Below are 25,088 nucleotides of genomic sequence, written 5' to 3'. Positions count from 1 at the left end.
GTTGGCCACCTTAATCAACCTTCCAATATCAGCACTTAAAAGGTATACAATACAAATAAGGCACTGTAAATCCAAGCAGTTAGGCTGGCGATTGCTGCTGGTATGCACCATACAGGCAGACGCAATGGCTTCACTGTAGCTTTCGAAGTTAACTTTACTGAACTTTGAATTTAGAGAAGGCAGAATATAAACACAGACTAGCATCTTTCTTATGTGCTTCACGCCTCTGCTTTTTTGTGTTACTAAAATAAGTATGTTGAACCTAAATGAAGTAAAAGGAAATTGTCGCACTAATTTCATTTCACTGTCTTTTTAAAGGTATAGCAAGATTTTTTAATTGCATTACGAGTTGCTACTTCTTTCGATCTTAATGTTAATTTCTCATACTCCAATTGGACTACAACTGTTCCCTCACCCACAGCTATCAAGGCCTTATGGCAACTTTGGAAGCTCTCTGAACTGAGTAAATGCTATGCATTGCATTATTTCTTAATACATTTTCATGGCTGCCTTTAACCTCTATAGTTCCTCATTAAAGCCAGCATCTCTCTTGTGACCACATTTAAAGAGCTTGTGGTAATGTATGCCTAACAAGAAAGATGGGTACTTTGTAGTGCTAGTATGCTCCAAGTAAATTGTTTTATGCAAAAATTGCTGGCATAATTGTCTGACAAATACTGCATCATGTTTGCTATTTTGCCTTCTGTTTCAATTTCACTGCATCTATACATTTTACGAGTGCATGAGTAGGGTTCAAGGCTGTTCTTTAAAATTTTCATGAGCACTTATCATGATCAGTTCCCCATATAAGTGGTTTTGCTGATGAGAATACAGGAATACGAACAAAATTGACATGGAACCAACATATAGATAACGTCTGCATGACTGCTTATCAAGTTATATTTTCTGAGAAAAAAAAACTGGAACATGCATCACGTAATGTAAAACTTATTGCATACACCGCCTTTCATTAGGATGATACTAGAATATTCAGCCGTTGTTTGGAGTCCCCATCAAGTGACGCTTAAGAGGAAGTTGGAAAGGATACAGAGTCTGGCGGCACATTTTATTTGTTCGACATACCGAAGGAAGGAATCGGTCACGCTTATGTTACAGCGTTGCAACTTCTATCTTCTTGAGGTACGTAGGAAAAAAATATAGGCTGAAGGTGCTTTATCAAATAATGCAGGATCAACTTTAGATTGATAAGCTCAAATATCTACATGCTCCAGGCAAAAGATACCCGCGAACTAACCAAGACTACGTCATAAAGCCAGACCATACCAACAGTGATACATATCGATACTCATTTTTCCTGTATGCGATAGAAATGTGGAACCAATTGCCAAACGCTACTGTTAGCCTAAAAGATGTCACCGACTTTGAAAATGCTGCTGAGGCATATTTATGGGAGTTTTCGATTTAGTTTTGAAGTGCCAAGTGATATGTGCTACTTGATGTTCATTGTACGTATTTTGATAAATGTCAGAAGTGTGCTGAACAGCATTCAAGTGAACATCTTATTCACTGTGAATTGACAAGTGTTAAGCAACTTTACGTACATTGACATTGTCCATATTTGATTTATGTAGTTGTATTGTCCTCTCTGTTATGACCCTCTATGAGGGTTGACAGTGTTAATAAATAAATAAATAGACAACGAGGAATGTGGGTAAGTACACTTTATTTTCAGCACACGTTTTTTTAATGAACGGCTGTTATACTGCTAAAATCTGCACATTTAATAAAAGTACACTACTCTGCTTCATCACTACATGCTAAGTGCAAGTATCCTGTACCAGGAAGTCAAACCAAGACGTGGGATGTTCAGTCTGTGAAAATAAAAACGAGTTTGAAACATTAACGTGCAAAAACTAAAGCACACTCAAGAAAATAAACACAGCACAGGAACACATCCAATGAATCAGAATTACCTTTGAGAGCACACATATAGTTTCTATGGCACAGTGAAGAAACCTTATTCCTCCGGCTTTTTTTTGAGCGCGAGAAAATATGAAAGTGCATGCGTTCTCCCCAAATTGTGTATCTCTCACCTTTTCACACACAACAAAGTCGGAAGAAATCAACAGTTCAGAAAAAAAAATGGCCGTGTAAACATTACCTGGCTTACGAGGTCGACAAACCAACGGTTCAAAGCATCACAGCCACGTCCGAAATAGCGCTGAAGGCCGGCCAGTACACTTAGGCGCCTCGGCGCGCGTAATGTAATAGGAGACGGCAGGTGCACGCGTACACCATTAAGGAACACATATTATATATGTCGGTGAAAGCGGTCACTCTTCAGTTCTGACATGCTTCACCGCGTAACACTAGTCTACTGCGGCGAAGCTGACTTCAGGACGCCGATTTCTTCAACTCATCTAGCGAGGCAGGTCCGTTTATCACGCTTGGCAGCGTTTGACATTTTCTGCATTAATTTCGTTTGTTCTTTTTAATTTTATTATCACAGTGACCTTGTATCACGCAGTTGCAGAGCTAGTGCAGCGTCGTAGCTGCGTTAGGAAAGGTAAGCGTGTATGCATCAGGCACGGGGGCATTGGCTCTTGTTTGGAAACTTCAAGAGACGCTCTTCCGCGCAGCGATACCATTTGTATTATTAAAAGAATGCAGGTGATGATTAAATGAGCCGCAGCAAAGCTATAAAAAAGCAGTAGTAATGCTGTTCTAAAATCCTCTCGCTCGAGCGAGATGGTCTTAGAAAAAAAGCGCGATGTAACGCGATCTGACGGAACAGCTCGTCATGCCAGTCTTACGTCCTCGTTCTTACGCGCACCCTCCCCTGCATCAGACTACTGAATGGTTCTGTGCACGCACTGACGATCCTGATGGACTCTATAGGCAATACCACTCACATGAGCAGCTCCATATAAGATGCCACGGCCCATTCCACATGCCGGTGGCAATTTGACGCGGCTATGAGGCAAAATATGCGCACAAGGTACGTAATGGTAACGCATCAAACAGCTCACAGCCCCAATCCTTTATTACACGCATATAGCGTGGAAAGATGAATTACTCACGCTCTAAGTGGGCACGGAATACGAACCGTTTCGCAGCGCAGCCGGCTCCGAAAGACAGACGCCATGGAAATAACCGGATGTGACATCATGGGTTATAGCGGACGTGACGTCATAGGTGAACGTAGACATTTCGGGCACCTTTCGTCTGCTGTGCCCCGGGCACAGCAGACACTGCCCAAAAAAACAAAGATACGAAACCGAAATTCGCGTCATCCTTTATTGCATGAATGCATACATCGTGATTTATATTCGTCACGCCCTTAGCAAGCGCTTTCTGTAAACTTAATATTAACGCATCACCTTCATAAAGCGTCAGGTATGCGTTTTCAAATGACGAAGCATAAGGTGACTTGTTTTCAGCTCTTTCAATAGTAACTGCGCTGGCCACATTGACCAGTACCGCCCGCCATAGAGTTACTATACTGACTCTAGAGGACAGAAGCGTATCCCCGCAGGCCGGCTGTACCCGGTTTAGAGGCAAACCGGATGTGACGTGAGCCAGAGCCGTACTCCCTGCCCCCAGATAGGTACTTGTAAGCCTAGGGAAAGACGCTGCTAGGTGCTGCTGCTAAATCCCTGTGGTTTCTGCCGGCTCACGTAGGTTCGTTCGCGTGGTCTTGTTACGCCTCGCTGGATCGTGTTCACTCATGCCGTCCTTGCGCGGCGTCATTGTCGGCGAGTCAGGTTAAATTCTTTAATAGGTCGCGCCTGCGCCTAATTGAGTCTATTAAAGACTGTACATTCAGTTTTGCTGGCTACAATTCAGTGTGGCTGGCGTGGGCTGTATCCACGATGCGCTTCGAGCGTGTCGATTTCGCCGTTCTTTATGTTGGCGGAAATGACCGTGAAAGCAACATGGATCTACAAGAAACATGCAACAACATCAAGGTAAGTCTACTGAAATCACAAAATTTGAAACAATAAGCGCTAATAGTTGTGTTTTCTTTTAAATTTTAGGCCTTGATTGTTCAGCGAGACTGCGCCCGTCGTGCTGGTTTTCAAGGTGCTCTCTCGCTGGCTAGAAGATGCTGATGCGGAACAGAAAATGCAAAAACGTCGCTTGCTCAACCGCAAATTGACGGCTACGCTGAAGCGCATGCCGTGTCTGCGGAATTTGAACCCCGAGGTATGGACCCCTTTTTTCCAGCGGCATGCCGTTACATACCGTCAGGAACACGCTTGGCTTATTTCTGACTGGGTAAAAAAATGTTTCACTTTTCCTCGCTGCTGAAGAAATGCGTACCGTTTGTCGTAGTTGTCTCCATTACAGGGTGGCATTACTGCGGTGAACAAAGCAAGTGTTGCCGTACATACTGTGCGCACTTCACCCTTTGTTGGGCGGTCGGAAAATATTGGTCCCACTATTCAGGGCAACTTCGCTACTCTGTAGCGGTGAAGTGTAATTTCTACCATTGAACGTTCCTGTGTAGACATGTTTCTGAATCACGTTAAGCACATTTTTTCGTCAATTTCTTTGTCAAACACGCGATAGAGCGGTTGCGCAGATTGTTTACTTCCCTTTCTACAATGTTTGGTTTATTCTGTCGCCGTCCTTCAAACCACCACAGCGGCAAATGGACTCTTTTGATCGAAATTCCGCGTTTTCATAATAGCTGAATTTTGGTGCGGTTAGGTGTCTAAATTTCTCGTGCCCACAGCTACCAAAACAGGTGATCAAATTATTAGCATCGCGAATAAATCGCATTCCTACATATGCAAGCTGCTACATATTTTTGATTGATTGATTGAATAACTTTAATGAGCGGTTCTTAAAACGAAACCCTCTTTGCCTCTTCCTTGCTTAGTGGGTGGTGGCTGCTGCAGTCCTGCCAATATTGGTCACTGTGTATGGCACTGGATATGTGCTGCTTGGCATGTGTCCAAATGGCAACTTGGATTACCTGTTAAGTGCAGCTCAACATGTACCACTGGGTAGACACGTAGAACAAGAGGCAAGAAATTAAGTATACAACAGGAAATTTAAGAAGCCACATAACCTGACCTTTGATCTTCATTATGCTCACAGATTGAAGGGATGGAACTAAGTGCGTGTCTTTTAAATGCTTGATTTCAGCCAGTTAAATTTGCCAACACGGGGGATTCAAACCACTGGTGTCCATCTGCTGTTGGGCTGGATTCTCAATTTAGTGAGAATACTAACTACTGCGTTCATTGGTGCTGACAGATATCAAGTCAGTTGTAGCTCGGCATTTACTGTATTCCGTTTGTCACCAAAATGCTAGAGAAGCACTCGAGATCCTTCGATGTCAGCATCCTCATAGTCAGTGGGCACCTCATAAGAAAAATAGGTCAATTTTGGATGGTATCCTTGCAAGTGTGAGAAGGCTAGGCCACAGAAACTCTCGTTTCTGATTTGTGCACTATTCAGCCACGTTAAAATGTGAGGAGCCTAGACATCTAAAAGACGAGGAGCAAGCAAATTGAATGTAGCTACCAAGCAAAAAATGTGGAAGCGTAAGCTGTTGATTTTTTACTCTAAAGGCACGTTCATACTGAAGACGGAGCGGCTAAACCGGGCAAAGCTCTTGGCCAGGCGTATAAAAGCAGGCGTTAAACGAGGCAGCAAGCCCGATCGCTCGCGGACCACTTTTTTTCCTGCCCGCCAGAGCTGTCCGCTTTGCTGCAGCCAATTGGAACACCAGACGACGCTGGCGTGTGCACAATAAGGATGGACGACCGGTGCTACGAGACGGCGACAAGTGCACCACAAAAATGTAAGATACCCCGCCTCGGTGGTGCGGGCAGTCAGGCAAGCTGTCCAGTATACAGGGTGTTTCAGCTAACTTGTGCCGAGGCTTTAAAAGAGAAAGACCGAAAAAAACTAGGCCTGCAGTACTCAAATGCAATCAATTCAGTAAACTACCCTTTTGAGCAACTTCAGTACTTACGGCTCATTGAGAGACATCTGCTTTATTTTTTCAAGACAAAAGAAAGTGCACAAAATCGAAAAAAAGTACCATGCAACTATGCACTTTTTAGCAGTGATGAACAATGCAGCATGCAGACAGGATGTAAAAAATATGCAGTTCCGACACACTGTGAAAATTATGTAAGCAGCTTTCTTTGCTGCTTCTGTTCATTGATGACATTTGGCAGTGATGTGTTAAATGTTACCTTGCATGCACCACTTGTGTTTGTAGTACACAGAGCTCACAGGCAGACGTGCGCTCCGATGCTCAAGGTGGTGTTGTGCACCACCCATATCCTGTGAGAGTAGTGGCACTGTCATTCCCTCACATGGTGCATCGCATGGCGGGTGAGGTAGAGAAATCCGTTCATTGAATCCTTAGGAGAAATAGTTGCTGCCACGTCCTGTGCCCGACAGAGCAGTGCCTGCTGGCCACCCAGGCTTCTGTCACGCAGCATGGCCTCCCAGTGTTGCAGTGTAGGGACATTGAAGTTTTGATGCTGGACCACCACTTGCATACTGTCGTTTTGACGGCGTGGTGCTGTATTGCAGTTTTGCATCTGCACATCCTGTGTCAATTGTTGGCATGGACACACTTGCCGAGTTTATTTTTTTAGAAATAGCATAAACATGCCATACCACACCTTGAACTATCATTATATTTTAGTTTGCCCACAACTGTCACCATGTCTAGTTGTAGTGTTTTTCTTCTAAAGAGACTCCATACGAAAGATGCTTTCTGATGGCATCTTTACCTTCTCGTGTGATCATTCAGCGAGCACAAAGTACTGCAGCTTCTGCAATGCTTTTTTCTATTCCTTCCAGGCACACTACTCTCAATGTATCATTAGCGCTGAAATAGAATACCACCTGTTGCTCAAAGCAGCTTCAATATAGATTCTAATCGGAATAGGCAGACTTGTGGCAGTATACAACTTTCTATAGCCATAAAAGGCAAGCTAGCATAGTGGGGCATCTCAATGCTCGTAAAAGCATTCAACTGCATGTATCTCCAAATAACTAAGCTTAAGCAGACACTGTCAAAATCTGTGCTTGTCACGGTGAGTTGGTGCGGGAACTTGAAGGTGTCGCTTTTCCTTCATTTTTGTGTCTCTTATGTTTTTGCTAAGGCTCTTGCCACAGCAAAGTTGCTCTTGTGGTATTTTAGAAGGGTAATTTACTAATCACCTAGGCGATGTCATTTCCTACATTTGGTTGCACCGTGTGCATCAGTGCAATAAAATGGGTCAAACGGCTTAATACGAGATGTTGCCGGGCCTTTTTGGCACGACACTTGTGGATAACATTTTGGTGTGACTTGGGCGAGACCGAAAGAGAGAAATTTACACATACGAGCACAAAGGCCAGGCACTGTTCCCTTGTGGCCTGCACAACCACTAGAATAGCAGCTAGTCTTATCAATTCATACTGAGTATCACAAAGTGGAACATTGCAAGAACTGTAGCTTGGTTGAGACAACGCACTTACAGCTGCAGCTGAAACATGTGGTGTGATCATGTACAAGGTTACAATACTCTTCACCCTTTTTGTATTTAAGACTTTTTAAACTTTGCCCACAATTTGATTACAGCTTTCCAGAGTTCCTTGGAAAATCCTCCCATGCACCTGCCATGTACATTGCCCCCGCCCCCTCCTCGATGTGGCATGCAAGATGGCAGCAGCAGCTGTGGAACAGTTGAAGAGGGGAAGAAAGGTCCACATTATAATAGGTTGTATGTAAATAAAACTGATCGAACACAACTGATTCGGCTTCCACTTTTGTCAAGACAATTGTCAGCAAACAAATGGAGTAATTTCAGTAGGGCGATACTTATAGTGCATAGAAATTCTTGGAAGCCTCGACAGCTTTCTTGCTGTTAACGGGGTGTGTTGGTGAGGTGGTTTAGGCAGGGAATGCCAATTCATGAGGGATGGTCATGGCCACCATGTTCAATGTATGTGCAGCATCAATCAGTTCTCTAGACCGAGTGCACTAATATCATGGCAGGCCAGCACTTCGTCGCATGATATATTTTCAAACCTCGCATGCTTTCTTTGGGGCTCTGAGAAAATTAATGAAGCATGAAACTAAAATCGGCATGTTGCAGTTTTCAATACAACCATCACTGCATTTGTCCATTCTTGAAACAAATTTTATTGTACCAAATGCATACAGAATTGTGGAATATCCGAAGTACATTTTGCTTGTTTTGGTCAAGCAGCTGGCAGAACAAAACCACAAAGTTCCAAAGCAGGAAGGTAACACTTCTATTGAAGTACACAACGAGTGCAAAACTTGCCACCAATTAAAAAAAGAAGGGAGCTGCTACACACCATTTCTTGGTTCTTTGACCATTTATTTTTTCTTTTGTGGCTGATGTTTAAAAATCCTTGCTATAGCAAATGCAAAGACATCAAAAATCAACGCACGACAGATATTGGTACTATGGTGTAAAGTAATGAAGATATAATTTTGCATGCACATTATTTCGTCTGAAATAGAGGGATATAGCACAAACGTTGCTCTTCAATCCCAATAAAATATAAGGAACTCGTGGGCTACGGATGATTGTTGAGGGCCTCGGATTCTGTAATGTGCAGCTATACTTAAGTACACAAGCATTTTTGGAATCTGCCTCTACCTGGGTGCAGCTTTGTGACCTGGAATGAAAAGCCACAGCCATCGAGATCGAGCTGCTGCAGTGGCGACATCACAGTAAAAGGTAATAGCGAAAAATTAAAACAATAATATGGCCATGCAACTTGCAACAAATCAGATAGGTCACCTGAAGCTTCTATTTCCAATTTTTCTAGTGTTGCATAGAAGGGCAAAAATCTTGAAAAGTGATAGTGTACGACTTTCATGCATAAACAATTGTGCATATCTACTTTTTTTTAACCATGCAGATATTTAGCAAAAAGTTTTGAGCACGGAGAGCCCGGCGTTTTTGCAAAGGAGTTTCTAGGTGAGGTGGACACACTATGCTGCTAATAATGCGAGTTTCAGAAAATTAATTTTGAAAAATTCAGTCGCTTCTTTATTAGTAACTTGGCGGCAGCCTTCTAAATGGCATATTTGGAGGCAGTCGCATGTGAACGCACACCCTTTCTTTTTCTAAATCTCGAAAATTGCACTTATTTTGAGATATTCATTATAATCAAAACTTGGTGCATCCTCCTCCACATCAGGCGGCAGTGCCCTGTCAAGAAGTGTGGGACAAAGCTTAAATGATAGCCTGACATGGCACACTGACGCACATGCTTGCCAGGCAAAGTGTGTCGTATCAGCAGCTACAATGACTGGCCAAGATGTTTCCATCTGATGAGATAGCGGGACCTTCTTTTCTGCACTCCCAGCACACTCAGTTCCAATATTACCTCGATTTACCAGTGAAATTCAATGATGAATATCTTGAATTAGGTGCAACTTTCAAGATTTGTAAGAAATGAGAGTGCATTAGAGGAATTCCTCTGCAAGAATGCCACATTTTCCGCGCTCATAACTTGAAAACAAGAAAATCTGTATGGTAATAAAAGACACCCTATACGTATACAGTGTGTATTGGCGCATTTCATGCAACCAATATTCAAGCACCTTCTGTCTACAAAGAATTCATAAAGCAAATTTATGCATTAATACTTGAATCAGTTACGAGCACTGGAAATGCAAACACTGTTACGAACCCTGGTCACATGCCAGGCATTGTGTTGCTGCTCTCTGCGCAGGGCCTATGAATAAAAACCACCTTCAACATCGCACAGTAAGCTACTAATTGCTATGTATAGGAAGACTTACAGTTCTTCAAATGCAATTATGACCTAGACATTCTAAAGCTTTTCTAATAATGTACTTTTAGTGAACAAGTCCCCAAAACTTGGAACAACTCTGAAGCTATAATGCCATTATTATCTGAAAGATGCACTACACATTTTTTTAACGCAGTAAGGAAACATTCATAATCGACAATGCCACCATAGACATGAGAGTCATATAATATTGCACTGCGTGCAGCAAGGATAGCACAATCTCGCACAAAAGATTAGTCTCTCCCGCAGTCTTTGAAGCCCCCTTTATTATGTCTCGCTTATGATGCCGTAACATAGTACGAAACCATGATGACGTAACTTATGATCGTGAGTTACTCTTGAAAGAAAGCTTGTGCACACATGCATATTCCTGCATTGTAACTCTGGAGTGCACTTACAGTAAGGACACTGTGAAAAGAAGAAAAATAAGGCCAACAGCAAGAACCTGGCAGTGCAGTGCTATTTGCACCTTCTCGGCTGTTGTCGGTTTAAGTCACCTTTGCTGCAGCAGAGTCGTGTTATGCGGCGAAGCATATTTATTATCATGCAGTGAAGCATATCTGAAGTTAAAGGAGACACTGTCACGGGGCCCCTGCGGGTGCTTATGGTTACCCGACACTAGCTTAAGTACCTATACTGTGACCTCTTCATGCATTTGGACAACACCAATCGCCATGTGAAAACCTCTGTGTTCACTGCTAATCTCGCCAAGAGCCTAAATTGTTCGAAACTACAAATTTCACCAAGTGGCAAACTTGGCAATGCTTCTGGAACCTCATTCTAAAGTACTTTAATACAACCAGGATGCTTCAATGTCAAACTGGATTAACAACCTGGGATGAAATTGCGCCAGCTTCTAACTTTCTGAATGTTTGCTTCACCTCCTACATCAGTGAGTAGGCAGTGTTCAATTGGCGCTCCCACTTCACCAAGCAGACGACCGCTGACGAAAGCACAGTGAAGGCGAATAATGAGAGCGCAAGCAAACATTCAGAATGCGAGATCTCGCCCTTGGATTTAGAGAAAGGAAGGGTAATTTCATCACCAAGGAACCGAAGTATGCATTCAACAACAAAAGCTTCTGAACGGGCCACTTCCACATCAGCACTGTGGAAAGACTCTGATGAGCTTATCAACCAGCAGAAATTTTCACTCGTGGCAGAAATTTTCACTACCACAATCGCAGGTTCAAAGATATTTGCATGATGACATTTTGGTCCAAAAAGAAGATCCGTTTGAGCGATGGTGTAAGCGTGGTGCCCACTGTTGGCTCGGCTTGCGAAGAGCGACCTGCTGATACCAGACACTTAAGCAGCTCTTTTTGATGTCTGAATCGATGGTGACATGCACTAGGTGTCATTGCTCTTCGAACATGTTGAGCTGTTGTCCTTGCTTCATGAAACATTAAGTAACTACAATTATGACATTGTCAAACAAAAGTGTTGTATTAGAGAATTTTGTTAACCACGAAACATAATATCCCTGTACATTATTTGCTATGCAGTCTATATATAACTATTTTGCACCTCTGGTTGGTGAAAAGAAATGGATTTTTGCAATACCAATAGTATTCATATTCGAAAAATATTCGCTTTGCACTTAGGTTTCATTATTCGAATTAGCTTTGAAATTAAAAAAATTGATATTTCCACACCCATAGTTTTTACTCAAATACCTGGAGCATAAGTCATTTGAGGACGTAACTTCAGGAATAGCAACAGTATGCCACCAAAGAGTCAACACAGTTCAAATTTTTTTTACATTCTTTTGCAATTGTTTCCTAATGTACATTCATTAAAACCATCTTAAGCCTCAATAATTGACTAAACTAAGCTTTGATAACAGCTGCACGCTTGGAATGAACGGTGCATGTTCCAGCCACTCTAGGGTAGCAGTTTAGGGTAAAAAATATCTGTTACTTAGGAATGCCACTTGGTGACCTTGTGCAGAGAAACCCCAGCTGGGCTTTGCCATCTGAAGCTGCTGCGCATAATGGCTAATCACTGGCTTCTTTGGTCTTCTCGATGGCATCTACTTGCTTGAGAAGCTCGACCTCAATGACGTCTGACCACTGGCAGCACATATTTCTGTTTATCACAGATAAAAATTGCCTATGAGCTCTTATTTCGCCCAAAACAAAGACTTTTGCCACATTTAAGAAAGTGGCACTCTCCAAGTCAGTGTGGTCAGCATGTCTGGCATGCACTTTCATCTCCTGCGTCAGAGTGGAGTTACTATCCTAAATTAATGTGCTACAGAGATGACAGAGAGGTTGGCAAAGAAGTTATGTGCCCAGACAGAAAGAATGATAATATTTATGTCTACTGCAATTCAAAGCCATCTATTTGAGCACCTTGCACCACCAGAGAAATCCTAATGGCTTCCTTTTCTTCCATCTCATAATGTGGGCGGTAACACCCCATTAAATGGTCCCTAAGATGGTTTTTGTCAACCCTGAGGAAATCTCTCACAGAAAACTTGTAGACAGTCTTGATAAGTGTTGTCAGATTACCTTTCAATGTGTCCTTTATCATCACTGTGGTGATCGTAATTTCAATTCACGTGCAGCACTCACACAGTGTGCACTCCTTGCGGACATCTGTAACTAGTGGCAGTTTACCAGCATACTTGAAGGGAGGAAAAAAGAGCATGTCCACACCTGCGTTTGTCTGTCTGTCTGCGTTTGTTGACGCCGCATGGATTAATGGTAAAAATGCTTATTCGGTGGTGGTAGTAGATGGCAAAGGGAGCGTTAGAAATGCTGCTTCCATTTATACCAAAGATCCGGGGGTTGCTGAACAGGTGGCTATTGCTCTAGCACTAATTGATTCTAGAAGAGTTTTGGTGTTTAGCGACTCGCGATCTGCGATTACAGCCTTCTCGAGAGGACTTGTTGCGGAACCGGCTAACAGACTGCTGCAGGGTAGGGATGTCACTTCGCATACCGTTGCTTGGTTCCCGGCGCACATGGGGACAGTGGAGGGAGCCCCGCGTAACCTCAACAAGGTGGCGCACAGGGAGGCACGAGGATTAGTGTGCTGTGTACTCCCTGAAGGGGCTGGATCTCCCGCTCCTGAGTACAGGGACCAACTGTTAACCTACAACGAAATCACCAAGCACTATTACTTAGGGCGCAGGGCATTCCCGTTGCCACATCCTAAATTAAATAGGCCGCAGGCGGTTACATTAAGGCTTCTGCAGACACGGACGTACCCTAACCCTGTCATCATGAATAAAATTAATCCGGACTGCGGGGTTTCAGTCTATTGTAGTAAGTGTGGGGGTTTGCTCGATTTACAACACATGCTGTGGCGCTGCTTGGCGTTGGCCGGTGATGGTTCTCGAGGTGAACAGTGGTGGCAGCGAATGCTGCACAGTGAAGTGCTGGCGGACCAACTCAGGGCTGTCCAGAGGGCCCGTGTGATAGCAGAGGGGCTCGGCCTCTCTGTACCGACGTGGGAGTGGCCCGCATCAGTCCCAGACTGATCCCTCAGGAGCTAAATAAAGTTCTTCATACCCATACCAACCACATCACAGCATGTGCATACATCAGATGACATTGTGGAACCTAATTCTATGTCAGCAGGAAATGCATGGCTGCTGTCGCTATTTCGAGTGCAAATATTTGTCCCATGGGTACAGAGAAGTCATTATGGCAACCACATAATCCAGGCAGCTTAGTGCTGGGCAACTGCAATATTTATGAAGCAGCACACTGCATTCAAAGCCAGGCACTGTCACACTTGTCTGGGAAAATCGGTGCTTGTATACACAGGGGCTGGACCATTTCAAACCACAGTCACATTGGAACTCTGTCCACTCTCGTAGGGTGCATTTTCTGTGTAGTGACTGCCACTGCAGGAATAATTTTCTTCGAACTGCACAAACAGAAAATTGTAGCACTGTGCTCTGCAGTGCTTGGTGCAAAGGCAGAACAGCCATGAGCCTTCTCCCATCCACAATTCAGAAATCCGCCAATACATAGATGGCTTACAGTGGCATCTCTACAGGCAGCACACACCACCTATATGCTGCCACTTAGATTGCAACACACTGAGGGTCTCCATGCCTTTATGTAAATGCTCAAATATACTACAGGACAGGATCTTTAGGGAATAAAGGTTGTTTCACGGTCCTCATATCTATGCTATGACAAAGCCAACTCCAACTGCACAGGTAGAAATTGCTGTGGAAAATTAAATTTTACAGTTCCAAGTACCATATTTTCCATACTGTACTATAGTCTGCAGGATCTAATTTGGGCTGAAAAGCCCCTCTCATTAAGCACCATGGCAAATTTTAGTTATAGGTACATTGGAAGTTGTAAGATGCCGTCAAGGGAGCATTTCCTCAAACAAATATTTCTAATTAGTTCATTATTAAAGGAAATGGAAGAAATTGAAATGTTGCATTTTCACGCTGCCAGGAGGCGAGTGCTAAAAGTGACGGCACTCAACCCCTTTGCCTCCAAGTGATCTTCCTTCTTCATCTTCCCCCATGACGGAGCCAAGGGTTCACGTCACACTCACATGACGAGCCGTCTTTTCTTTCCTTTTTTTCTTCTCTTCCTTTTTTGCTGTGGGGCACACATCCAGGGATGGCATTTAACATTGGTTGGCTTACGAAAGTCACGTGCCATGGTTGGTGATATTGCAGGCAGCACGTTTTACATAGAGACATTTGTGCATGTAACCTTGACTCTGGCTGAAGCAGGGCTTCGTTGAGACCATGATGGCTTTTGTTTAAAATTTCAGTTGTTTTCCCACTGTGCATAATTTTGATAATTTGGAGACAGGATTGTTAGTGTGTGATCTATGCACTGCACTTGTCGGTTTGCAACTTCCAATCTTGGTGAGACGCCTTTTCATATAACAAAGTGCAACTGAACTTCCTGAAGGCATTTGCCTCCTATGTTCAAGGGAAGCAGCCCACATCCGCATACCTTATTCACAGATGTCAATTCTTTTTTTGCTGCTGCTCCGTATTAAAGATGGGAACCCAAGACTGTGGAAGTAGCGTGGGCTTGGTGGTCTGGAGCTTACCATTGGTTGTCGGATCGTGCCGCTGACTGCATTTTGCAGTGGCTCATGAGTGCCGAGGGGGCCAGGCAGGAGATACGGCAACAATTCAACGAGTAGCAATGAATGTTTACTTCACATTGTTACGGAGTGGTCAACTCTGCAAGTTTCCCGATGGTGAGCGACAGACATGCTAGTTTGCTCAAAAACTGAAGGCTGAAGTCCATTAGCGAAGACATCCTTTATAGTGTTTGGAATACCCTCGCTCAAGAAAAGGAGAGAGAAAACACTCTGCACGCTGGCAGCTGCCGCTCGATACATGCAAGTGTTCAACGAATTTTCTAACCCCCACTGGCTCAGTAGAAGGAAAGGCACTGACATGCGCACACGCACACAACGCTGGCATCTTCCCTGCCGAGGACGCAGAGAAAGAACGAATGCACACACAAAGCTTAATCGTCCGACTTGCTGAAGGGAGACAACACTGTGGAGACTAAGCAGACATCAGGGTGTTGTGAAAGCCGTGGGTAAGCTGGCGAAAATGCCTGCACAAATGATAAGGTCTTATTGCTATTGGGGCCTCCTAGGCGTTTTCCAACGGTTGCAGGCGGCTCGGCATATCTAAAGGGTCCAGCCTTTCGCTGTTGCTTTGGTGGCGCGACACAAATCGTTGACCACACAGGCCAGTCATAACATCAGTTAGACTAGTTCTTGTGCACGCTCAAGGACACTGAGCTTGAACGACGCCATGAATGCTCTGTCTTTTCAGTGCTATTAGAACTGTTCTTGTATTTTCTGTGTATACGAAGTCGATTATAAATCTCTTGTGCATTTTGCAACGTGGCCTTAAATATCCAAGCACTGAAACGCAGCCACATGATCAGAGTAAGCAGCATTCACTTGCATATCGTGAGTTGCCAGAACAAATTGAAAATATTGTGCTGCGACTATCATTACTGCATCATGAAGCAACCAGAAATGACAGTACCATGCTTCACAATGAGACTTTCATTTCTCCCCTGGTGCGCTTGTACTTCTCTGGTCCCCTTTCCACTGTGTAGAGCTCCCAGAAAAGCTTTTCTCAGGACAGGGGACCATACTGTGCGCTCAACCAGGTGGCACCCATCACCACAACATTGCCCCAATCAGTCTCACCTTGTCATCTCTCGTCCTGTCCAGTGACGTTCTTCACATTTCAAGGATGAAGGTTTAGCACTGTGCTTCCGATGACTTTTTAGAGCTCTGGGACAGTGCTTCCGCTGCCAGGGATAATGCTACAGAACAGCGAGTCCACTGACGCAGGTACGCGATGTTTGAAGAGACAAAGATAAAACCTTGTGCAGGCTGTCCGACATGCATATACATCTTTTTCTGCGCCTCTTTCTAAGCAACAATGCTTTCACTGGTGAACAGGAAGGCAGCCTTTGTTTCTTTTTTTCATTATCGTTTCTCAGTTTTACAAGGCCATAAAAAAAATAAGGAAAACAGAAAAGATTGCGAACCAGCCCTGCAATTTTCTTGTATTGGAAACGAATATGTGCGAACAGAGGATGCCAAATGAAATGAACAGCCAGGTGCAACAACAAGTGACATCATTCAGGTGGTGCAGGCGGTTTGGGAGGCCCATAAAATGCCTTAATAATGGGATTTATTTGAGCGTGAACATGGCGAGAAGGCTGCTTCTGCCTTGCAGTGGTGTAAAGACTGCTGCATGTCTGGAGGTTAAATGCTCATCATTCTATCATACATGGAAGTATTCCGACTATTTAGTGGAGGCATGGGAAAGCCACTCAAGCCTACATTAGCAAAATGTGTGGTACTGATTACAGCGAACGCACTCCCTCCATGTTCATGCAACCGAATGTAAACATACTGAAAGCTGAGGTGTGCCTGACGAGTGTAGCATTGTGATGCTTGCCAACAGCCCATAGGACAGGAAAGGCAAATCCCTGTGCACGCATAGTGAATTCGTCACTACTGTGCATGCTCATTTCGGCAAACTGGCATAACAGATGTATTGCGAGTGCAATATGTGACTGTAAAGCATGTGGCGCGTCTTTGTCACCATAGCTTGAGCTTGGTGAGAATCAAGTGGTTTGATAAATGTACAACAGAGTCAGCAATGGTGGGACAGTTCTTAGAAACTTTACAGCATGCCCGTCTGCCTCTACAATGTAAAAAAAAAATTGGCTTTGATCCAAGAGCCAGATCTTTCTGATCGGGCAACATTCATGCACCAGCTTTGTCAGTTTTTTTATGCTCCCAGTACTTGTGCTGAGGTTGTGAGAAAGGCCTGGAGAGAGTATACAATTAGGGAATCATGTACCTCTTACATTGTGGATGTCCTGGAATTGTGCTAACGCATGAACACCACCACGTCTCAAAATGATCGAATGCGACATATTAAAGGCACAAGCACTGTTACCTTATATGCCCTTGGTATGCAGAACCCCAGCACCTTCACCACTTCTAAAGAACCGCTTTATTCTTGCCGAGCTAGAGCTATGGCGAGGAAGAAGCGACACACTACGTACGGACGAGGAAGATGAAGGAAAGCCACATAGTTCTCACAATATCGCTAACGTGGTAGTTTCCCAAAGGAAGCGGTCACACCACTGCGTATAAAGTGTATGCACAGGGATACTCATGTCTTCCCTGTCCAAGGGATTGGTGGCAAGCACCACAGAGCAGCACTGGTCAGGTGCATTCCAGTTAAATTCTTAAGAATTGAGAAAAGGCCGATTCCACACAAAGCAACGACCTGACACCCTTGCCAACAAATATGTTGAACTGGCATTGAGTTTCAGGTATTTGCGGCCACACATAGGTAAACCAATGGGCAAGGTTCTGACTGGTGTTGTAGAAGTCGCGGGGCGCTTTTTTCGTTGCGACGATAGATCGGATTCATTTACAAGTACTGCTCCAGGAGGGCACATGTAACCGGCAAACAGAGGCCTCAGGAGAGCATTAGATTATAATCAAGGAGGCGGCAGGGTACCCAAAGGGTAGCGGAGGGATCGAAACTGGAAGCAGGTTATGTTGCCCCAACCCACGGACCACCCTGACTCCTGCTTTTTTGTCCGCGAAAGCGGACAGCTGATCTTAAAATGCGTCAGTAAATTCGGGAAGTACGACTTACACACAGCCTACGGGCATCATAGATATACTACTAGCACGCGCAGGCCTCGGCGAGCCCCAACCCATGGACCAGTCCGGGTTCTAGCTCTGGTGTCACCGTTACCGATTTGGTGTCCTGGAGACGCCGCCAATAATATGAAATAGTGACACGTTGTTACTAGTAAAAACACACGATTTAAGCCGCTAACGCTACGTTCAGCACTGCCGCGCCCAACAACTTCTGCAACGCCTGTGAGAACTTCGCCAATCAATGGTTGTTCTTGGCAATACTTCGAACTTGTGAATTTTGTGTACCGTTCATGCTTAACTTTGTAGTGCACTGTGGCTTAATGAAGCACTACGCTTGCGTGTAGCATACGTACACATCTTACCTGATAGACGGTGAACGGGGTCTTGTACATATATCCGCTGAAGAAGAAAAGACTACACCTTCACATGTGTTAAAACACATGCCAAACTAGAAAAAACAGACGTACAATGAACCTCCACACGTTAAAATAGCAAAAGAATCACTTAAAAGGCGAAAACTATTGAAAACTTCGCAAGCGCCACGACAAGCGCAAATCCGCCATTGCTGCTGATATTGATGTTGATCAGGCTGTCCCCTTGCGATCGAGTCGGCAAGCGCGCGTTTCTTTATTCTATGGAAGCGCAATTGGCGCAATGTAGCCAAAATAAGTAAATAAAAAAAACTGCATCAACTCCAAATACACACACGCAAAAGAAAATAGTCGGGATTCTCTATAGCGACGTTTCCAACCCCTTGACTGATATTTCATACAGCTCGTTGCATTAATTAAAATACCTGCAGTGCATTGTTTTCATAACGCGCAAAAAAAAAAATTGTGCGCTTAAGTTTACCCGCACAAACACGCGGCGCAAATTCGTAGAACGCCACCAGTGCAGCCCCCACCCTCCAAGAATATATATAAAAGACTAGTCAATAATAATAGCATATAATTATAACGTGAGCGTCGGTGCAATCAATGGAGAATTCGATTTTATTTGTTATAGAAAATCAAATGCAATGCAGTAAACAATGGATAGAATTCAGCATACGGCTTCCTGGAGTCTAAAAAAAAATCTGCCTTGAAACTTGACATGGTGACGAGGCAAATTGTGGGTATACGATTGAAAATAATTGCTATAATGTGTTCGCGTATGAGTAAGCTTCTCAAAAGGAGTTTCAAGTGTTTCCATGGTACGGCAAGCTTATATCTTGATTCATAAAGTTTTTTTTTATTCATATTGGTCAATTATGTTTAAAAAGAGAATTGCAAATTTCAATGGTTTTGTTTTTTACCGGGGGAACACAGAGTTGAGCCACTGTTTTGAAACAAACTTTTATTTAAAGGCAGTTACAAGTAACGCCGACACCCTCACTCATGACAAAACAACTTTCACTTGCTGTGTCCAGACACTTGGTTCAAGTTGCATGTAATGCTTCATCTCCAAGCTTTGCGTGGTTTCTTAAAGGCATTGTGAAATCTACACGGTGTTTTTATTTTGCACCTCCTCATCTCACAGCACAAGATCTGAAATGCGTGATTAAGAAGAATCAGGCCAGCACATATTCACAGAAACGAACTCTTCACAGTGCAGTTGACAAGTGCAAAAATTACAGCAGAAACTGTCAGTCACATGATATGAGCAAAACATAACTGTTCTTTTTGCGGGAAAGCCTCAGTCCCATGCCGACATTAACCCATATGGTGGTCATCACTGGCAATGTTTGAAAGATTTTCATAAATTAGAGACTGAATGTCTGGAGTGTTTATCATAAGGGAAGTAGAAACTCACACGTCTTCTAAACAGCACTTTGCAGTGCTAAATGTATGCTGGCTATTGATAGTAATAAATAGTATGACTGTTACAACTGTTAAACAAGACAAAAGCTCACAGGAATATGAAGGCTTGAAGTGATAAACAGTGTTTGGAGGGGGAATGTAGCTGTAATGAACCTTTTGACAAAGATTTGTCTTCGTCAGTGCTGCAATTAAGTTCTGCACAGCAATCTTTATGCACGCTTAGCTCACTTTCCCACACCGTCAATGTAGGATGAAGAGGAGAATAAGATAGTGCGTAGAATGAAGTTGAAGTGTAGAAAAGAAATGGGGAGACAGTGAAAGAGAAGGTAGGAGCATTGTTGTAGATTATTCTTCCAAGGTTGCTCTTCCAAAAGAAAAAAAGAAAAATATTAAATGTGTAAGGAAGCATCGCCAATTATTATTCTGTCACCATAAGCACCATAAGGGATGCAATATAAAACTGATCTGATATGTAGAGTGGCCTAAAGCTTTCTGCATAGTCTTTACTATCATTATGACACTGTCTGCTGCAGCCAAATATGCAGAAGTTTTCATTGAGTGCACATGACCAGAGCAACTTATCCAGACTGCACACAACACCACTGCATATACCCTCTATTTTGGTAATCTGAAAAAATAAAAGTTTATTCAAATGGGCAATAAAGAACATCACATGGAACACAACATCTAGATCGAATTATGAGGCATGCCACAGTGCGGGACTCAGTATTATTTTGACCACCTTGGGTTCTGTGATGTGCACTTGAATTCAACTACACGCTTTTTTTTTTTTTTTCATTTCACCACCACTGAAATGCAGCCACCTTTGCTGGGATTGAACCCGCAGGCTTGAGCTCAGCAGTGCAACATCATGACTACTGTGCTACTGAGTGTTTACACAAATTTATAAGTAGCAAAACACATTGGAGGCTTTTGCACACTGAAACACTACACACCGTCCAATGCGCTTCCTATGTACAGACATACTTACCAGCGGCTCATATGACAAGCATGGAGGCGTGCTCTAACACACTACAATCCAACAGCTGCCACATACCAGAGATAACCACTGGGTCTGTACCTATTTTCACAGAACACTTACCAGCAGCTCATACAACAAGCATGGAGGCATCTCTCGTGCTCTAACACACATACCATCCAGCTGTGACATATGGCTGCACACCACAGACAAAAACAGACGGGCTAATCATCAGAGACCACATGTCATGATTTGTTTATATGCGAGCCCTCAACCTGCTTCTATAAGGCATGACAGCACAGCACTACTGCACCACTTCTCTCTTCCTAACTGCACTGGAGGCTTGTTACCAGTAATCGTGCCCTGCTGACGTGGTTATCTCTTCAGTTTCTATGTTGCTGTCCCTAAGCTGTTATGATGGCTGCGACAATCTAGGGTTTTTTGTAGAGTGAAATCTTAACAGGTGCACAACTTTTTTGTTGGCTGGTTCATTTGAATGGTCTGGCATCTTTCTTTTTGGGTCACTTTCACTTTCCACAAGCATGAAAACTGGCTAAAACAAATTGTTTGCCTTCTCAGCCACACCCTCAGAGACTTCACCATCTGATATTGCCTGTCTGACTGAGTCCATTTTTGCTCTTAAGAGTGTTGAGCTTGACACTGCTTTGGCTGCTTCCAGCTTTGTTATACTCCGTACAATGTGCAATGCCCGACTTGCCTCACATGCTTCTTTGGGTGAGCTCTCGTGGGCCTTGTTGCTGCTAGTTGGATTAGCGATGACCACACAGTGACTGTGCTTGCACACACACTGCGCATTCCTTGCACCTCAAAGGACAGCAAGCACCATCTTTCACTTTTGACACTTTGTATGAGAGCCCTTTAATAGACTGAGATGGCACAGTCCATATGCCATCTTCATTTATTTTGGCACAAGCTGCCATTTCACTGCCAGACCTGTGGTTCTTCTAAATTGTTCTCCGCTCCTTACCCTTTGCACCTTTCATCATCTGGCTAGCCCTTTTCATTAAAAAATGATTTGTCAAGTCCATGAGGGCAGAAATTAGTTTGTCACCATGCTTATTCTGTTTTCTCTCCAGCATAGTATGCTTTAACGTCCTGTGCTTGCTCTCAAGGTGCATGTTAGTGTTGACAGCTGCTCTAGTCCTAAAGCGATAGGCCCACTCTTGCGGCCTAACTGCATAGTGGTCTTTGAAGTACTTCAGGAAGCCCCTCAGTTTTTCTTCCTCACTAGAAAGGAATTGCTTAAAATAATCTTCAAATGCCTTTTCCGCGAGGAACTCTAAGAGTAGCCACACACTATGGTAAACATGTGGCCTTAGCTGTCTCTCTACACACTCGAGTGTCTTCTTACGCCAATTGTTATCCACATGCTAGGCACAGAGAAGTTCCTGTTTTGCGGCACCCATGACCCTGGACCCTGCTTTGTAGAATTGCGAGGCACCATCAGATATCAATGTCTTAGCGGCCACTTTTTTGGCCATGGCCGACTCCAGATATTTGAAGAATGCTGTCAAAGTTTGCTCGTTCATCTGGTTGCAGATGAAATAAGCTATAGCTACAACTGATGCTACTTTATCTAGCACCAGAAGAGTGGTCAGCTCAAACAGGTACTCTGTAGTTCCATGTGTGGAGTCAAGACATACAGTCCCTGCAGGGCCCAATTTTTCTAGTAGCTCCTTCTGAGGCTCTGTCATCAGAACAAGAGCAAAGTCTGCTGAAGAAAATGTACCACTTGGGTCCACTGCACCTTGTGCCTTGTACAGGCAGACAAGTGTTTCACCTTTTTCTTTCATCACAAGCACCCACATGTCTACACTGACAGCGTCATTAGTGTGACAACGTTCAGGAGCAGCAAGGTTAAACTGCCGTTTGATGTTATGCAGGGTTGAGCACTCTGCCAAGTGCACTGGCCTCAGCTTGGATGCCACAGATGTTCTTATTCGCTTTAGAATGGTTTTCATGGGCACACCCCTTTCTAGGTTCTCTGCTACGCTGGCCTTTTCCTTGTCACTCATTCCCAAGTGCTGAATTTCTGGTTTATGACCATAATGGTTTCTTTGATACCTGACTTTTATGGTGGTGCTTTCAGGTGTCGGACTCTGAGTGTTGTCCATTGTGATGGTAATAAATGAAAGACAAATCTTACCAGACCTACAGCTCCCCTGACTTTTCTCCCGACGGTCACCACGACCTTCCTTTTTCCTTGCCTCGCCTGATCTATTACAGTAATAGTGGATCCTTGTCTCTCCACTGGCCAGTTTTTTGGGGTCCCTGGGCAAAATGAACCAGCAGTTTTGGCTGCTTTCCATTCATGAAATTCTGTAATAAAAGCACAAAATAGCATTAGATGGTGACAAGTACTTTGGGGAGAGAGATGCAAACAAAAATAATCACTTTGAAGGCTTTGGACACGGGCTAACGTAGCATTTATTTTACTCCCTCACCTTCAACTCGACTGTGTCATGAGGTCACCCTTGATATTGCTCAAATTTCTATTAAAATTGAATTTCAAATATGCAATGCGCCATAACTTCAAAAAATTTATCATATTAGTTTTGTTTTAATAAGAAACAAGTATGAAACTTAAGCATGATCTATGCTCACTCCTTCCTCAATATTGAATCAGACTGTACATTCACAGCAATGCTGTTACGATAAGACAAAGACGAACTGAGAGCACGTGGTGCAAGCTACGCCCCAGAACAGTGTGAATCCCTTCCCTCAGTTTCTTCTTGAAAAGCTCCTTCTTTTCAAGAAGAGCTTGAATTTTTACTGTAGATAGGGGCTTGGCGAGGGAGTGTTCCATGGTCACGCGGTTATGATCTGGCTTGGGCACGCACCTGGTTCGAAGAGGCAGCATTATGTGCGATTTCAATAAACCAGTTGCTAGTCTGCGTTCGTCCTGTCTTCTTCTACGTTGGTGTCTTTTCCCAAGCGCAGTTTAAGTTCACAAAAAGATGTCTTACTAAGTAGCCTCCTAACACACTCTTCTTAAAGAAAAAAGGATTGCGCGTGCGTCAAATTTGGCTCTATTTTATGAAATCTACAACCAGAGTCCTTCAATTGAAGGACTGTGGTACTACTAAAGAATTTTCCCAAAGTACGCCGGGAGATCAAGCCGCTGACAGCCGCAATTGCAAGTGTATTGCGGTCGGCACTGAGGCGAAGACTGTACCACGCACGCAAGTAGCGCAAAGCAACGTGAGAACGCAGAGCAAATCCCTCCTCTCGTTTAAGAAAAAAAAAAAAAGAAGGGGGGGAGGGTGCGGGAGCGTCACATTTCGCTCTATTCTATGAAATGTACTACTAAAGAGTTTGCCAACAATACGCTGGGAAACGATCCCGGCGACATCCGCATGCAAATTCAAGAATGGTCCTGGTTCTGCGTCTCTGCCGCATTTCAACGTGCATTGAGGCGAAGACTAGGCCACGCACGCATGTGGCACAGAGCAACGTCAGAACGCAGAACAGCTTACTCCTGTCGCTTAAAAAAAAAGAAAAAAAGATGTGCAAACGTCAAATTTCACTCCACTTGCTGGGCAGGAAAGCAGACCATGCCAAACGTATGTCATGTAGCGCATCGCTGGGAGCGCGCACACATGACTATACTATATATAGATGGATAAACAAACAAATTATATTTAACGAGGATACAAACTTCAACATACCCCAAGGAAATAAATTAGGCACGTGCGCAAAATATACTCTTCGCGAAACAGATGGAGAAAGAAAAAACAAAGGCCCGCAAGGTATAAACAACTGCTTTTGGAGGCACACTGCGCAACAAGAAATTAAAAAAAGTCCGACATATAATATTGCGTTTAAACGTCATTTGCTTACGATGACTGAGAATAAACTTAATAAAACTGTTCCTCACCCTTATTGTTCCGGAACACAGGTGCACGTAGTCAGCCTCGAAGTTGTGCGCAGCGATCTGGTGCACCGAATACTTCTCCATTGTAGGCAGGGAAGTGCCACATACGTCGCATTTCATCAATTTCTTGACATCCACGGCCATTCTGTGAACGTTCCTGATGTGTTACAGCATGTTCTTCCTCTGTATGAATAGTTTGCTGCAAAATTCGCAGCGACGATCGTCATCACCGATGGCAGCTCGATCACAGACGTGCGCCATTCCGAAGCGGAGAGACGGCGTTTAGAATCACGTGGTTTCTGCTGCATATTCCGGCAGTAATACAGGGAAGAAACCTCCCCAATCACGTGACACACTAGGTATTCAGTAGCCTCATAGGGACAGTTGGAAACCAACTTAGGGAACCAACATCCGGGAACGCAGGGTCACGTTGATGCTGCCTTCTATTGTTCACCGGCCTCAGCCGGCCTGCG

At 43.8% G+C, this 25,088-nt stretch overlaps 2 long non-coding RNA genes across 2 annotated transcripts; one reads left to right on the top strand and one right to left on the bottom strand.

Annotated features, from left to right (window-relative positions):
• Positions 1-3,578: 3,578 nt before the first annotated feature.
• On the top strand, positions 3,579-7,733 carry LOC135900490 (uncharacterized). The gene is made up of 3 exons (XR_010563890.2): positions 3,579-3,929; positions 3,999-4,167; positions 7,562-7,733. It is a non-coding gene; the product is annotated as an uncharacterized lncRNA (long non-coding RNA).
• Positions 7,734-19,262: 11,529 nt separating this feature from the next.
• Positions 19,263-24,868, bottom strand: LOC139053012 (uncharacterized). Its single transcript, XR_011510165.1, has 2 exons — positions 24,619-24,868; positions 19,263-23,060 (listed from the first exon to the last, which is right to left on the bottom strand). It is a non-coding gene; the product is annotated as an uncharacterized lncRNA (long non-coding RNA).
• Positions 24,869-25,088: the final 220 nt, after the last annotated feature.

This window comes from Dermacentor albipictus, chromosome 1 (assembly GCF_038994185.2).
Source record: "Dermacentor albipictus isolate Rhodes 1998 colony chromosome 1, USDA_Dalb.pri_finalv2, whole genome shotgun sequence".
In the NCBI taxonomy this organism is placed as follows: domain Eukaryota; kingdom Metazoa; phylum Arthropoda; class Arachnida; order Ixodida; family Ixodidae; genus Dermacentor; species Dermacentor albipictus.
This window is presented reverse-complemented; position numbering and strand designations above follow the sequence as displayed.